The 17,067-nt window shown below is 43.6% G+C and overlaps 1 protein-coding gene across 4 annotated transcripts in view; it reads right to left on the bottom strand.

Moving 5' to 3' along the window:
- LOC124805084 (glycine receptor subunit alpha-3) overlaps nt 1–17,067 on the bottom strand; it is a 603,880-nt gene that overhangs the window by 449,134 nt on the left and 137,679 nt on the right. For 2 of the 4 annotated variants that reach the window (XM_047265521.1, XM_047265519.1), the window contains exon 1: nt 369–557. The exons of 1 other annotated variant lie outside the window; for it this stretch is intronic. The gene's annotated coding sequence lies outside the window, so the exon portion shown is untranslated. Of the gene's footprint in view, nt 1–368; nt 559–17,067 lie in introns of those variants that run through there. One more of the 4 variants, XM_047265522.1, reaches the window with a different exon arrangement.

Here is a 17,067-nt window from a genome sequence, read left to right as displayed (position 1 = left end):
TAATAATGCTACAAATTCTAAAAAGAAAAGAGAGTTTTTACGCTCGGATTGTTATAACATCCTCCTTGCTCAGCAGATTAGACGCGCTCTGACTTCCACACGACCAAACGTACAAATAAATTTGCAGCTGGCAAACTGAGCCCAAAAATGAGGTTACGGAAGTAGCAGGAATGCACTGTGCAAACTTTGCAGAATCGCAGGAATGCACACACCGGAATCAATTTGTACCAAGTAATTTGCCTTAAGAGCTGTCTATACCCCACTCATCATTATTTTTGACACAAAGGAAAGGACTACACTTAGCACGTCTAAAGCAGTTTCATGTATTATCCACTTCGGAAAAACTTACGGAATGTTACATTACTTACCGCGTATTTCCTCACAGGTTGTGATCTGCCTGAAGTGGAGGTGAATTATCGTTGGCAGCTGGACACATTTCGAAGGTATAGTCGCTATAAAGTGTACAGCTGCCCACTTAGAAGGGTGGACGCGCACAATACACACACACACACACACACACACAGGACCAGAGTCACCACACGCAAGGACTAGCGCATACTGACCGTCACGGGCGCCAATATTTTCGTAACGTTGAAGCTCTTCGCTTGTTCGCTAATTTTAGCGGTTTTTGGCTCGGGCTCTCTCGGTTCGGCTGACTATCGGAGGCGCCGGACCGCGGAAAGCAGAACACATTCCAGGGACGATTTCCGACGGAGATAGCGAGCGGACAGCGACGCAGCACAAGCGGCACTTCCTCCCCTGTGAGGAACATGGGTTCAAAATCAGCGGCACCGACACCATACAGGTTACACGCTTATAAAGGTATTTGGTAATGGCGACCATTTGTTTAAGAAAATAATACGGAACAGTCACACTAAGCAGTATCTATTACTTCATGTACCTGCGATTCCAGAGATTACACGAAAGATAATAATACACAAAAAATAGCTAGCACTCTAGCAGAGGACAGAAAATAATTATCTGTTATGGTGTGATGTACATGGAATAAAAAGCTGCGTGCTGCGAATCGAAAATCGTGTATCGATCGTCAATACGCTAAGGTCGTCCTCACACGGGACGAAGCAGCTAACGTTAACGTGGATGCGTACGATACATCCGACCTCAGAAGACACAGCGCCGTCGACACGCGGAACGAGCTGATTAAGGAGAGGTTTACTATCTTTTGGTTCAAAAAATCGATTTTTTTTAAATTGCAGTTTTGGGTCCATAAAAGTGTTTAGAATCCGCCCCTGAAACGGTTTTTCCGAACACGGAACGGAAATGTCTGTTATTCGCGGTTGAACAAAAAAATGCACCTGCCTGAAATCGGCCTTTTTCGCGCACCGGTTTTTTTCTTTCGGAGGACGAGTTATTGTACCGGAGCTTGAGAGGAAACACACAAAATTCAAATGAAAGTTTGAACGCGTGTGTTTGGAAGTTAGCCCCCAAGCATATGCATTCTGGTGTGAAGACTGTGGAGATTGCGACTTTCCTGGCAGTGAGCAGCTTCGACGAAGGGTATTCAGCAATTCTCAAGACCATGACAACGATGGACGTCACGCTGGGACTCTATTCGACGCAGTTCGCCAAGCATTCGGACGACCACCAGATTCAAGCGGCCGAAAACCGCTTGTCACCGGCCGTACGAGCGGCTCTGGAGCAGCGCAGGATGGCCCAGATCGAGAAGAACGCCCTCTATGAGGAAGAGGAACGACTAGTTTATGGACCCGGAATAGCAGATTGAACGTAAGTTGCATGACATTGCATTTACATGTAATCAAAACTACAAACGCGTTTTTCTCGAAATGAGTTTTTATTATCTACTGAACCGATTGACATGATTCTTTGTTCCCGACCAAGCTAACTAAATTTTCTAGGAGTTGTACCACTTTTATTCCGATCCATCAACTATAAATATTTTTATATGGCCGACGAAGTCGAAAAATCGATGAAAAAAACTCCATTTTTTCAAATAGCCGCCATTTTGTTTCCTATGATCCAAATAATTTAAACGAAGTCAAACTGCTAAAGAATCTTATATACTTCGCTAACGTCAACTCAATTTGATTTCAGACGAACCGGCTGACATGTGACATACCGCGCGTGGAGGTCTACATGGAAATGTTGTTTCGTTCCGACGGCACTTCCGTCTTTGCTCTTCGACATTTACGGTCCAAAAAATTCGAGTTTGTTGAGGAAATATCAATAAACATTGTGAGCAAATTTGACATTGATATCTATAACACATCCCGAGCAAAGAATTCTCAAAGAACGTGCTTTTTTCGGGCCAAAGATAGTAAACCTCCCCTTAACGTGATTTGCGCTCTCAGCGCTCTCCTGCGGCCGTTGTCGGCTTTATTTGGCTCGCATGCAACACAGTTTCCTTACGAAAGTAGACGAGCGTAAAATAGCTGCGTTAACTGTGTTAGCGATTGTGGTAGAAGAGCGGAGGAAATCGCGAAGAAAATTCTGGACGCGTCGATGGCTTTAATAGCGAATTGGTGATAGAGTAACACTACATAATGCTGTACAACGATCTGAGACACGTAATAGCAGAAGTTACTCGTTAACTCAGATGAATTTTCATCCCACTTTCGGTCTGAAATTAAACACAGTTAAGGTATAGTGACCAATGATGGTTTCCACATGCGTAATATCCGTATTCTCGATGTTGCATTCAGTACCAACACTCAGCAAAAACGTAATTCGTCAAGTAGATTTCAAGATCGAGATTCATTTATAAATTTCATTCGAATGGAAGAGGATATTTTTTGAAGCTCCTCGCCATCACTAAAAAAAAAATATTTAGTGCAAGATACATACATGAGCTCGTCCACAGACCACGAGATGGTATATAAAGGGTGTCCCAAAATAATGGTGGCCGAGCGGTTCTAGGCGCTCCAGTCTGGAACCGCGCGACCGCTACGGTCGCAGGTTCGAATCCTGCCTCGGGCATGGATGCGTGTGATGTCGTTAGGTTAGTTAGGTTTAAGTAGTTCTAAGTTCTATGGGACTGATGACCTCAGATGTTAAGTCCCATAGTGCTAAGAGCTATTTGAACCATTTGAAACAAAATAATGTACACACTCTTTGAAACAGAATATATCTTTAATTAAAGGAGACAGAAATACAATTTTTATGGGTAATAATTTAGAAGGCGGCGAAAAACATAACAATGCTTTTGGATTGTCGTCGTTATCGTTAGAACAACGGAAATGGGTGCTAAAGTGTTACTGGAAAACAGAGAATGTGAGTGAGGTACGCCGACGTTGGGGAGTTGAATTTGGAGCACCACCACCGACAAGAGTAACAATTACAAGAATCAGAGATACGTTTGAAGTCGAAAGAACGGTGCACGATATGAAGAAGGAACATAGCGGACGAAAGAAGTTCAACAAACAATGAGAGTGTTGATGCAGTAATCCAGGCATACACCGACCCCCGAAGAAATCTGTGAGACAATGCTCTCGTAAGAGTAGGATCTGGAGAAGCAGTGTTCGTAGAATTTTACGGTCTCAGAACTTTAAGCCTTACATTCCAAGACTTCTTCATGCTCTTAACGAGAATGATCCTGATACGCGAAGCGAATTTTGTGAGTGGTTCATTAACAGATGTGAAGAAGAGCAACGTTTCCAAGCTCGAATTCTGTGGTCAGATGAAGCGGCGTTTAAACTTGATGGAATAATTAAACGTCATAATTGAGTGTACTGGGCCAGGGAGAATTCATACCTAACCGAACAAAGGCGTGTTAACCTACCAAGAATAATAGCCTGGTGTGGTCTATCTTCTAGAGGGTTAATCGGGTCGTACTTCCTTCACAACACTGTCACGGGCAACTCGTACTTGGAAATGTTAACTCCTGGTCTTAGGGTTGTGTTTGGAAATGAAGATTATTACTTTCAACAGGATGGGACCACACCTCACTTTCAGCTGGATGTGAGAGCATTTCTCAATCATACATTCTCTGCCAGATGGATAGGACGAACAGGGAGTGTGGAGTATCCCGCTCGATCTCCAGTTTTAACTCCTCTAGACGTTTTTCTGTGGGGTACTCTCAAGAACACAGTTTACGCTGCAAGACCACACACACTGGATGATCTTAGAGAGCTAAATTGAGCAAGCATGTAATACTATTCCGTTGGAAAAAATAAAGTTGGCATGTCGCTCAGTCGTAAGTCGTTGTCGACGGTGTACTGCGATGAACAAACACCTTAAGTCGGACCATGAGGCACCGAACACCACTAAAACTGTATTTCTAACCCCTTTCATTAAAGAGATGTTCAGTTTCAAAGAGTGTATACATTATTATGGGACACCCTGTACGTTATCCAGGAAGAATGAAATTTTCACCCTGCAGCGGAGTGTGCGCTGATATGAAGGTTCCTGGCAGATTAAAACTGTGTGCCGGACAGAGACTTGAACTCAGGACCTTTGCCTTTAGCGGGCAAGCGCTCTACCATCTGAGCTACGTAACCATGACTAACATCCCCCCCACCCGCAGTTTTAATTCCGCCAGTACCTCGTGTCCTACCTTCCAAACTTCTGCAAGGTCTGCGGGAGAATTTCTGCGAAATTTGGAAGGTAGGAGACGAGGTACTGATGGAATTAAAACTGCGGAGAGGGGTTGTCAGTGGTGGTTGGATAGCTCAGATGGTAGAGCACTTGCCCGCAAAAGGCAAAGGTCCCGAGTTCGAGTCTCGGTCCGGTACACAGTTTTAATCTGCCAGGAAGTTTCATTATACAGCAACTTTCATAATAGCAGAAACTTGCAGTGTGTAATTCGCGTTTACTTCTAGACACAGAGTAGCAGTCACGATAAGATTTCTGGCCACAGGGGAAGCGTTCCAGCCATTGGCCTTTATAATAAGAATTGCGTAAAATAACATAGACTTTTGAAATGCTATTTCTAATAAATGAATAAGAAAGACACAAACTCTTTTAGAATACAAAAGGAAAAATTTTTCTCTACAAAACACGTTACGACGATAGCAACTGCGCTACAGCTTTGATGTAGGAGTCGACTCTGCCTATACGGCATACACATGCTAAAGACTGTATTTACTGTCTACAAATGTCATTATTTGATATTTAATTTGCAAATTGTACGCAAAAGATGCGCTTTCGACAGATCATCACTGTGCAGTAGCATTGAAACGGCATACTTTCGTAGCATACAAGTTACATTTAAACCATCAACTGCAGGAAGCTACTCGCCGATGTATAGTTTCCTGCCTGTTTATTATCACAAATCGTAGCTGAAGAGACGCGTTTTCGAGGGATCCTTAACTTTCTGATGCTTTGAAACAGATTATATTTGTACCACATACTCTATGAGAAAGAAAATCCACCAAATACTACGTTTAACGCCATACAATATGGCGCTTCCTTTGTTCTGTTTGTAACGTAAAACGATGTCGCATCTCATTGACCACGTTCCTCTCCACGAGGCTAAAATCTGGCATTCTAGATTCTTCATTTCACGCTCCGCACTGTAGTGCAAAGTGGAATTCCACGCTATGACGTCACCAGCTCCTCGTCCACGTGAATTACTTCCCGAGAGAGGGTGGCTTAACCGTACAATAGCTATACTTAACTTGCTAGAAGACGCAGCAGTTGTATCGATTAATAAACATTTCTAGACACGACAGAACGCCATCAGAGAGAACAATTCATGCACTCAACTGAATTCCCGAGAAGTCTTACCGTGGGTCTGTGGGAGTTAGATGGAATCCTAGACGGTTCAAATGGCTCTGAGCACTATGGAACTTAACTTTGAGGTAATCAGTCCCCTAGAACTACTTAAACCTAACTAACCTAAGGACATCGCGCCCGCATCTCGTGGTCGTGCGATAGAGTTCTCGCTTCCCACGCCCGGGTTCCCGGGTTCGATTCCCGGCGGGGTCAGGGATTTTCTCTGCCTCGTGATGGCTGGGTGTTGTGTGATGTCCTTAGGTTAGTTAGGTTTAAGTAGTTCTAAGTTCTGGGGGACTGATGACCACAGCTGTTAAGTCCCATAGTGCTCAGAGCCATTTGAAGGACATCACACACATCCATACCCGAGGCAGGATTCGAACCTGCGACCGCAGCGCTAGCGCATTTCCAGACTGTAGAGCCTAGAACTGCTAGGCCACACCGGCCGGCAATCCTAGAAGGGTTTCCAAAGTTGTTGAGCGTCAGGTGTCATTTGTCTATAGTGTTGAAAGTGGTCCACCGAAAGTTTAGGTGCTGGTCATTCAGATTGTGGATGGCAGTTGTGTGCAGACTCACGCCTGACCACTGTCTCAGATGAATTACTATGATTCGACCCGCAGGCGCCGCAGAAAAAACTGGGCGATTGCTACACCCAATCCAGAAGCTAGTTACCATCAGGCAGTTCTTTCCAGGGAAGTGAGCTAGAACCAAGGATGTCCCTTGCTAGGCTGTTTCCCATACCTTAGTAACCACATTGTAACGAAATATTAATCTTGGTGGATACCAATAGAAAGATTTTTCGTTGAATTTCTATAACATAACTACTAAGGATTCGCAATATAAAACATGCTTAGCCTTAGCTGAAATCAGGCCCAAGAGTACTGTGGCGTTAGCAGCACCTACCATGCTAGCGTATAGGGCTACGGTAGACTGGGCCTACGTCGGGTTACATAGTGTAGGGAGCCATAGCCCGCAGTTAGTTAATTAGTTATTTACTTTGATGTTCCATGGATCATTTGCGCGATAAATCTGTACATGGTGACAGCCAGTCAAGGAATATTTTAGGAAATTGGTTTAAAAAATTTATTTCAAAGGCCCAGTCAAATCTTTCCAAGTTTACTCCTAGAGCAACTTACGCTGTGCCTACGTGACACAAGTCGCTTGCCTTTCAAAACCGAGGCAGTTCTGTCCAGTTAAAGCTGCTGACAAGAGACCCCCTGAGACCTCTGCTGAGACTGCTAGCGAATTCACACCATTGGTTTTAGCCAAAAGCGTCCGTGGGATACAGCTCACGTGTGTGGACGCTGGAGTGTTCTGAGGTGCGGAACACAGTTGCCTCTCTTTCTTGTAATCCAGACCTCGAGCAGAACAGACGTCTTTTCGGAAGGCAGAGCCTCTAGCTCTGCTTTTCACGACCGGCTACCAACGTAAGTTAACATGAACCGCTTCCCCTTCCGTTGCCCATCTCAATTAATTGTTCGGCCTCCTAGACTGGCCTAAACCTGCTAACTTCCGACCCTAGGCACGCCCCTTGTACACCGTACATTGAAATATATCCTCTTTGTTGTGTCTAACATTGGTGACCAGAAGTGGGGTCATATACTTTAACAAATCATAATGATGCGGAACGAGTCGTATTACATTCGCATCGGAAGTTAATTTGTAAATATGGCTACACGCTGAACATTTATAAATTTTATTTCCTTTTATTTTTATTTTTGTTTTTATTATCATTATTATTAAATACACAGTTGTGAGTTAGTAATTTTTCTACGGAATAGAAGGAGTTGCCAAGGAAGAACTTTTCAGTTTGTTTCCAAATTTTACTTTGGTGTCTGTCAAACATTTTATATCACTGGGGACGCGATCAAAAATTTTAATTTCCGAATTGTGCTCCCTTTTTGTGCTAAATACAACATTAATGTGGAGAAAAAAATGGTTCAAATGGCTCCAAGCACTATGGGAGTTAACATGTGGGGTCATCAGTCCACTAGACTTAGAACTACTTAAACCTAACTAACCTAAGGACATCACACACATCCATGCCCGAGGCAGGATTCGAACCTGCGACCGTAGCAGCAGGCTGTTCCGGACTGAAGCGCCTAGAACCGCTCGGCCACAGAGGTCCGCAATGTGGAGTAATAAATGTCATTTTTCCTCCTAGTATTGTAATTCATCATCGTTCCTCTTGAACTGCAGTGGATTTTTACAACAGACTTCATGAGGGAATAAATATACTGTGAAACACTTAGTCAGAATGACCGATTCCTTAAACAGGTGTCTACAAAATGATTCACGGGTGGGCATCACATAATTTCTGACGCCTCGTTTTCGGGGAATGAAGACTTCCTTTCTTAGCTGTGAAATACCCCAGAATATAATTCCATATGATATTATTGAAAGAAAATATGCAAAATATGTCAACTTACTGATATGTCTCTCTTCAAGATTTGCAATGATTCTAAGTGCGAATGTAGCTGAACTAATTTGTTTTAGGAGTTCCAAAGTGGTTTTTTTTTTTAATTTTAAATTCTCATCAACACAGGGACCTAAAAATTTAGAAGTTTCCATTCTACTTATCATTTCCTCGCCGTATGTTACACTTATCATTGGTGTGGTTCCCCTAGATGTGCAGAACTGAATACGTTGTGTCTTTTAAAAATTGAAAGTGTCACCATTCGCAGAAAACCAGTAAATGACACTGTTAAGAACATGATTTGACATTTCTTCATGTTTCCAGTGTGGCCATAAATCTTAATGTGACTACCTGTCTATGTCAGAAAGTAAACGAGTCACCCACTGAAACCGTTTACTCTTATGAACCTTTTTGGAGAATATAATACCCTGACAGGTTTCAGATAGATTATATAATGGTAAGACAGAGATTCAGGAACCAGATTTTAAATTGTAAGACGTTTCCAGGGGCAGATGTGGACTCTGACCACAATCTATTGGTTATGAACTGTAGATTAAAACTGAAGAAACTGCAAAAAGATGGGAATTCATGGAGATGGGGCCTGGATAAAATGACAGAACCAGAGGTTGTAGAGAGCTTCACGGAGAGCATAGCGAACGATTGACAAGAATCGGGGAAACAAATACAGTAGAAGAAGAATGAGTAGCTTTGAGAGACGAAATAGGGAAGGTAGCAGAGGATCAAGTAGGTAAAAAGACGAGGGCTAATAGAAATCCTTGGAGAACAGAAGAGATATTGAATTTAATTGATGAAAGGAGAAAATATAATAATACAGTAAATGAAGCAGGCAAAAAGGAATACAAACGTCTCAAAAATGATATCGACAGGATGTGCAAAATGACTAAGCAGGGATGGCTAGAGGACAAATGTAAGGATGTAGAGGCTTATCTCACTAGGGGTAAGATAGATACTACCTACAGGAAAAAAGAGACCTTTGGAGAAAAGAGAACCACTTTCATGAATATCAAGGCCTCAGATGGAAACCGAGTTCTAAGCAAAGAAGGGAAAGCAGAAAGGTGGAAGGAGTATATAGAGGATCTATACAAGGGCGATGTACTTGAGGACAATATTATAAAAATGGAAGAGGAAGAGGATGTAGATGAAGATGATATGGGAGATATGATACTGCGTGAAGAGTTTGACCGAGCACTTGGGAGAGCTAGTCCTGACAAAGCTCTGCCATCTGGTGAGCAAGATGTATGAGACAGGTGAAATACCCTCAGACTTCAAGAAGAATATAATAATTCCAATCCCAAAGAAAGCAGGTGTTGACAGATATGAAAATTACCGAACTATCAGTTTAATAAGCCATGGCTGCAAAATACTAACATGAATTCTTTACAGGCGAATGGAATAACTGGTAGAAACCGAACTTGGGGAAGATCAGTTTGGAATTCGTAGAAATGTTGGAACACGTGAGGCAATACTGACCCTACGACTTATCTTAGAAAATAGATTAAGGAAAGGCAAACCTACGTTTATAGCATTTGTAGACTTAGATAAAGCTTTTGACAATGTTGACTGGAATACTCTCTTTCAAATTCTGAAGGTGGCAGGGGTAAAATACAGGGAGCGAAAGGCTGTTTACAATTTGTACAGAAGCCAGATGGCAGTTATAAGAGTCGAAGGGCATGAAGGGGAAGCAGTGGTTGGGAAGAGAGTGAGACGGTGTTGTAGCCTATCTCCGATGTTATTCAATCTAGATATTGAACAAGCAATTAAGGAAACAAAAGAAAAATTCGGAGTAGGAATTAAAATCCATGGAGAAGAAATAAAAACTTTGAGGTTCGCCGATAACATTGTAATTCTGTCAGAGACAGCAAAGCACCTGGAAGAGCAGCTGAACGGAATGGACCGTGTCTTGAAAGGAGGATGTAAGATGAACATCAACAAAAGCAAAACGAGAATAATGGAATGTAGTCGAATTAAATCAGGTGATCCTGCAGGAATTAGATTAGGAAATGATACGCTTAAAGTAGTAAAGGAGTTTTGCTGTTTGGGGAGCAAAATAACTGATGATGGTCGAAGTAGAGAGGATATAAAATGTAGACTGGCAATGGCAAGGAAAGCGTTTCTGAAGAAGAGAAAATTATTAACATCGAGTGTAGATTTAAGTGTCAGGAAGTCGTTTCTGAAAGTATTTGTATGGAGTGTAGCCATGTATGGAAGTGAAACATGGACGATAAATAGTTTAGACGAGAAGAGAATAGAAGATTTTGCAATGTGGTGCTACAGAAGAATGCTGAAGATTAGATGGGTAGATCACATAACTAATGATGAGGTATTGAATAGAATTGGGGAGAAGAGGAGTTTGTGGCACAACTTGACTAGAAGAAGGGATCGGTTGGTAGGACATGTTCTGAGGCATCAAGGGATAACCAATTTAGTACTGGAGGGCAGCGTGGAGGGTAAAAATCGTAGAGGGAGACCAAGACATGAATACACTAAACAGATTCAGAAGGATGTAGGTTGCAGTAGGAACAGGGAGGTGAAGAATCGTGCACAGGATAGAGTAGCATGGAGAGCTGCATCAAACCACAAACCAGTCACTGGACTGAAGACAACAACAACAACAACAACAACAACGTTTATTTGAGTACATTTATCATGACCTATCAACTAGGTACGGTATTTTATTATTTTTATATGCCATCTTTGTCACATTCTACTCGGACCAGTGCCTGTAAGGAAGCGATCTGTGGGGTATGTGCTTCATTTAATGCTAACTTCCTTTTATCGTCAGCAGGATGAATACTCCCTGTCTTGCATGAAATCCATTCTTTGTTTGGCTGCGGGCTAAGGCGAATTTTCTGCTCTCTCTGAGCTTAGCAACAGAGGGTTGAATCGTTGGAATGCACAGAACAATAGCAGAGGGGGGGGGGGGGGGGGGGCGGAGGATCGAAGAACAAGGATAGAAATGGTGGCACAGGACGCCAGGGTCTCTGTCTTGGCCTACGTAATTGGAGCGCGTAGGTGGAACGATTTTTCCCGCCGAATTTGTGAGCGAGTGTTCCTATTGGATGCTGAATGTCTTGGAGGAGGTCTTGTCAGTGAAATGAAATGATCATAGCTGGCCGCTGTGGCCGAGCGGTTCTAGGTTCTTCAGTCCAGAACTGCGCTGCTGCTATGGTCGCAGGTTCGAATCCTACCTCGGGCATGGCTGTGTGTGATGCCCTTAGGTTAGTTGGGTTTAAGTAGTTCTAAGTCTAGCGGACTGATAAACTCAGATGTTAAGTCCCATCGTGCTTAGAGCCCTTTGAACTATTTTTGGCCGGCCGGAGTGGCCGTGCGGTTCTAGGCGCTACTGTCTGGAACCGAGCGACCGCTACGGTCGCAGGTTCGAATACTGCCTCGGGCATGGATGTGTGTGAAGTCCTTAGGTTAGTTAGGTTAATTAGTTCTAAGTTCTAGGCGACTGATGACCTCGGAAGTTAAGTCGCATAGTGCTCAGAGCCATTTTTGGACTATTTTTGAAATGATCGTATGGCATTTATTGGCCGGGATATCTGTATTGCAAGTCTTTTTAGTAGACGCCACTTCGGCAACTTGCGTGTCAGTGATGATGAAAATAATGATGGACACACAACACCCAGTCCCCTGGCGGGAATCGAACCCGGGCCCCCTTGCGTCGTAGGCGGTAACACAGCCGCTGCGCTACGCAGGCAGACGTCTTGTCAGTTGAAACAGGCGAATAGGGGATCAGCAGGGTGCGTTTTTCTACGAGAGCCGATTGGACCTTTGTGTTGCGCCAGGAAGCTAGGCCCGTGATTGGCTGGACGCGCGTCAAAGAAATGTGCGTTCTCTCGGGGGGTGTGGAGGAGTGAACGGGAGCAGTGGCAGACGGGGCGAGCTACTGTCTGGGTGTGTTGGAGATGCTGTTGGCCGGTGGGGACAAGCTGTACGGCTGTATCACAAAGCAGTGACGATGAGACGTAATGAAACTGTTTGCTGGAGTACTGCTAGTTAAGTTGCGAACAGAGCTAGTTCGTATTCACAGTTCTTTGTATTAAAATCTTTCGGAATTCTGAAATCTTTGGCACGTGTGTCGTAAGCTAACTTCTTTGCGCCGCCCTGTTTTGGGCTGACCAGAATGTTCGTTCTCTTGCTTCAATAACTGTAACTACTGTCTGCTTTCCTCTCGCTCTGCTCTTGTCCCGTGCAAATCGGTCCTCAAAGTTATAAGTTCATCGGCCCCGAGAGTAACTGTGAATGGGTAATAGCAGCTTTCTCTCTTGTTCTTTGCCCTTGGCAGCTTCTTCATTTCGGCTGCAGCGTGTTGGATCACACACAATTTTATAAAATCCTTTCCCTTATTCCCATAGAGGCGCACACCCACCTTGTGTGCTAAGTTATAGTCTAGTCTTCACTTCTTAAGGGACAGTAGCACTGAAGGACACTGGTTGTTACAAAAAATGTTCAAATGTGTGTGAATGCCTAAGGGACCAAACTGCTGAGGTCATCGGTCCCTAGACTTACACTCTACTTAAACTAACTTATGCTAAGGATAACACACACACCCCTGCCCGAGGAAGGACTCGAACCTCCGGTTGGTTGTTAAGTAGATCAAATTTCCTTCATTTAAAAGTAACTATTAATAATTTCTAAGGTTTGAATTCAGTCTTACATCAGGCCAACCCCCCCCCCCCCCCCCCCCCCCCCCCACACACACACACACCAGGACATTTTCAGATGCACCAGGCAGTAGATTGAGAAATATATGAGCTATGGCTAAACAGTGTGACCGTCTACATTTACATCCACATAGATACTCCGAAAGCCACCGTACGGTGCGTGGCGGGGGGTACCCTCAACGACCACTAGTTATTTCCTTTCCTGTTCCACTCGCAAATAGAGCGAGGAAAAGCGACTATCTACATGCGTCTGTATAAGTCCTAATTCCTCGTTTCTTATCTTCGTGGTATGTTGGCGGCAGTAGAATCTTTCGACAGTCAGCTTCAAATGCTGGTTCTCTAAATTTTCTCAGTAGTGTGTCTCGAAAAGAATGTCGCTTTCCTTCAGGGATTTCCATTTCAGTTCCCGAATCTTCTCCGTATCACTTAAGTGGTGTTATAACCTACCAGTAACAGAATTAGCAGCCCGCCCCTGAATTTCTTCGATGTCTTCCTTCAATCCGACCTGGTACGAATCCCAAACAGTCGAACAGTACTAAAGAAAAGGTCACACGAGAATCCTACATGCGGTCTCCTTTCAGGCCAACCACACTTTCTTAAAATTCTCCCAAAAAACCGAAGCCGATCATTCGCCTTCCCTGCCACAGTTCTCACATGCTCTTTCCATTTCATATCGCTTTTCAACGTTACGCCCAGATATTTAAACGACTTGACTGTGTCAAACAGGACACTAGTAATACTCAATCCGAACATTACGGGTTTGTTCTTCCCGCTCATCGGCATCAACTTACATGTTTCTCTATTTAGAGCTAGCTACCATTCATCACACCAACTGGAAATTTTGTCTACGTCGTTTTTTGTCTTCACTGATCTCCGATACCTCACCGTATTCCACAGTATCATCGGCAAACAACTGCAGATTGCTGCCGACCCTGTCCGCCAAATCATTTATGTACATAGAGAACAACAGCGCTCCTATCACACTTCCCTAGGGTACTCCTGATCACACCCTTTCTCTGATGGACATTCGCTGTCGAGGACAACACACTGGGTTCTATTACTTAAAAAGTCTTCGAGCAACTCACATATCTGTGAACCTATTCCGTATGCTCGTACCTTCGTTATCAACCTGCCATGGCGCACCGTGCCAAACGCATTCCGGAAATCTCCATAAGACCATAGTGTGCTGCGTGTTTCCGTTGCGTTAGGTTAAAGATATTGTTTTACTTGTTTTGAGGGCAGAAATTCCTTCTACAAAGGGCATTCAAAAAGTTTTGCACAGTCGTCTCTAATTTTTTTAATTTTTTGCTGGAGAAGAATGAAATTTTTTGTGAACATAATTGGAACATTAACCTATAAGTTGGTATATAAAAGTATTTTCTTTTATTTACAGGTGAGCCATAATGGACCGTCAAGTAGATGTCGGCTTGCGACAACGGTCGGTGATGGAGTTCCTCTTCAAGACCGGCGATGACTCTGCCACATCGATTCACAGAAAGTTGCTCCCGGTTTATGGGGAGTGCACAGTGAATCGCAGCAGTATCCAGTGGTGGTTGCAGAGGTTTAAAGAAGGTGACTTTCACGAACAGCAGGCCAAAAGGTAATGGCCTCCTTCTTCTGGGAACAGTGTGGTGTCGTTTTTATTGACTTTTTGGAACCTTGCTCCAAAATTAACCGGGACCGTTACTGTTTGTCATTGGACAAACTGCGACGTTCCATCAAGACCCACAGACCACAGCTTCAGCGTCAGCTCATCACACTCCGCCATGACAATGCGAAACTCCATACAGCCCTTATGACGCAGGAGAAAATCAGGCCGGCCGCTGTGACCGAGCGGTTCTAGGTGCTTCAGTCTGGAACCGCGCTGCTGCTCCGGTCGCAGGTTCGAATCCTGCCTCGGGCATGGATGTCTGTGATGTGCTTAGGTTAATTAGGTTTAAGTAGTTCTAAGTCTAGGGGACTGACGATCTCAGATGTTAAGTCCCATAGTGCTTAGAGCCATTAGAACCATTTGAGAAAATCAGGAAAATGGGCTGCAAAATTGTTCCTCATCCTCCCTACAGTCCGGACTTGGCACCGTCTGAAGGCCCACCTGCGAGGTAAAACATTTGGTAGTGAGAAAGAACTTATTTCCTGTGTCAGGCGATAGTGTAAAAGTCAATCTCAGAATTTTACCAAAGTGCATTTACATCATGGAAAGAACGTTGGAGCAGATGAATCACAGCTGATGGAGGCTACATTGAGTAGGCTCAATGTACAGCTAAATGTTCCAAGTATGTTCACAAAAAATTTCATTCTCCTTCTGCAAAAAATAAAAAAATTAGAGACGACTTTTGAACGCCCTTTGTTCTTTGATTAACCACAGTGTGGGCGTTGATCTTACGGGGTACAACGCCATCGTCAGTGGATGTGTTAAAAGAACACTAGGAATCCTTGGTCAGTGGTATTACTGTCACATTTTTACCTATTTTCAGTCATAAATAGAGGTTAAGATCACTAGTATTCGATCAGAGCACTCCATGCTACCAAACATAAAAACACAGCCGACACCTTATACTAGCAACAAGTGGAAGTAATTTGAAAGACTTTTCCCCTAACCCCACACGGCATCCAACATCTCTATGATGGTCTCTACGCACAATCACAAGCTTGTATTTAGTTAGGCTAGATCATGCTACACAACATTATGAAACTTTGTAGCAGTATTACATGTATGATCAGGAGAGCAACCAAGATCTAATCTAAGGTAAGAGTGGGGGGAGAGGAGGGGGGGGGGGGCGGGCGGAAGAAACCTCATGTTAATTCAGGGATGAATGACGAAATAGTTCTGAGATGTCACGACAGAAGCTCCAGTTAGACGTGTTGATTTAAATTAGTTGGCATTTGATGTTCAAGGAGCAAATCTGCGGCGTTGTCGCGACAATTCCTCTTCGCATGTAGTCGTCACAGCTCTCTACAGTGATAGAAGATCTCCTTGTATTTACTCTTACAGAAAACACGTAACAAATCTGAAATTCACGTAACGTACAGATCTCTGTAGTGTCTCTAAGCATGTAGAAAATATTTTCTTAATTTTGGTTATGATGGAGCTACGTTTTTTTTCCCTTGAAATATACGCAATTTTCGTGTCTAGATGGTATTGACAGACACAGTTCTTTGCGTGGTGGAGGTGGCAACACAGTGAGAGCCCACAATACGAGATCACTCGCACTGTCCAGTCCTCTAGCTGTCAAACGCCAGCTACTTCAAAAAACTATCAAGCGGGAGAATCCAAACGTGAGTAATGTTACTACCGCTGTTTTCATCTGGTGTTGTGTTTACTCAGATATTCTGTGATTGGGACTCCGTTCGCACTCGATATGTGTTTGGGCTAGCGGCAGAATTTATGCTTGTGTGCATAGTTGCATTTGAGATTTCTGCCTGTAGGTGTTTTATACTCAAAATTCCTATCACAATAAAAAATAAATAATTTTTGACAATTTTAAGCGGAAGAATTTGTTTAATAGTTACTTGTGGGTTCTGGACCCATCTTGCATAAACCTAAGTTAAAGATTAATATTATTTTTATTATTCCATAATGCATGTTATACTATTCGTTTCACAACCTCTGCTAACATTGCTGGATTTACTCCTGACAAGAAAAATTTCTTCTTTCTTTTACAGTCTGTTTATAACAAGTTTTGTACCATCTTCATCTACGTCTACTACCATACGGTACAGTGCCTTTTACCACTGCTAGTAATTCCTTCTCCACTGGCGGAATTAAAGCTGTGAGGACGGGGCGTGAGTCGTGCTTGGGTAGCTCAGTCGGTAGAGCACTTGCCCGCGAAAGGCAAAGGTCCCGAGTTCGAGTCTCGGCCGGGCACACAGTTTTACTCTGCCAGAAAGTTTCATATCAGCGCACACTCTGCTGTAGAGTGAAAATTTCAATTCTAGAAACAACCCCAAGGCTGTGGCTAAGCCGTGTCTCCGCAGTATCCTTTCTTTCAGGAGTGCTAGTTCTGCAAGGTTTGCAGGAGAGCTTCTGTGAAGTTTGGAAGGTAGGAGAAGAGGTACTGGCAGAAGTAAAGCTGTGAGGACGGGGCATGGGTCGTGCTTGGGTAGCTCAGTCGGTAGAGCACTTGCCCGCGAAAGGCAAAGGTCCCGGCACACCGTTTTAATCTGCCAGAAAGTTTCAATTCCTTCTCCAGTTAGTCTCGCAAATGGAGGGAAAGAAAAACAGTTATCTATGTGCGTCTGTACGAGCACTTCTTTCGCCTTCGCGGTCCT

Source organism: Schistocerca piceifrons, chromosome 7 (genome assembly GCF_021461385.2).
Source record: "Schistocerca piceifrons isolate TAMUIC-IGC-003096 chromosome 7, iqSchPice1.1, whole genome shotgun sequence".
Classification (NCBI taxonomy): Eukaryota; Metazoa; Arthropoda; class Insecta; order Orthoptera; family Acrididae; genus Schistocerca; species Schistocerca piceifrons.
The sequence above is the reverse complement of the archived record's forward strand: the minus strand, read 5'-3'. Positions and strand labels throughout refer to the sequence as shown.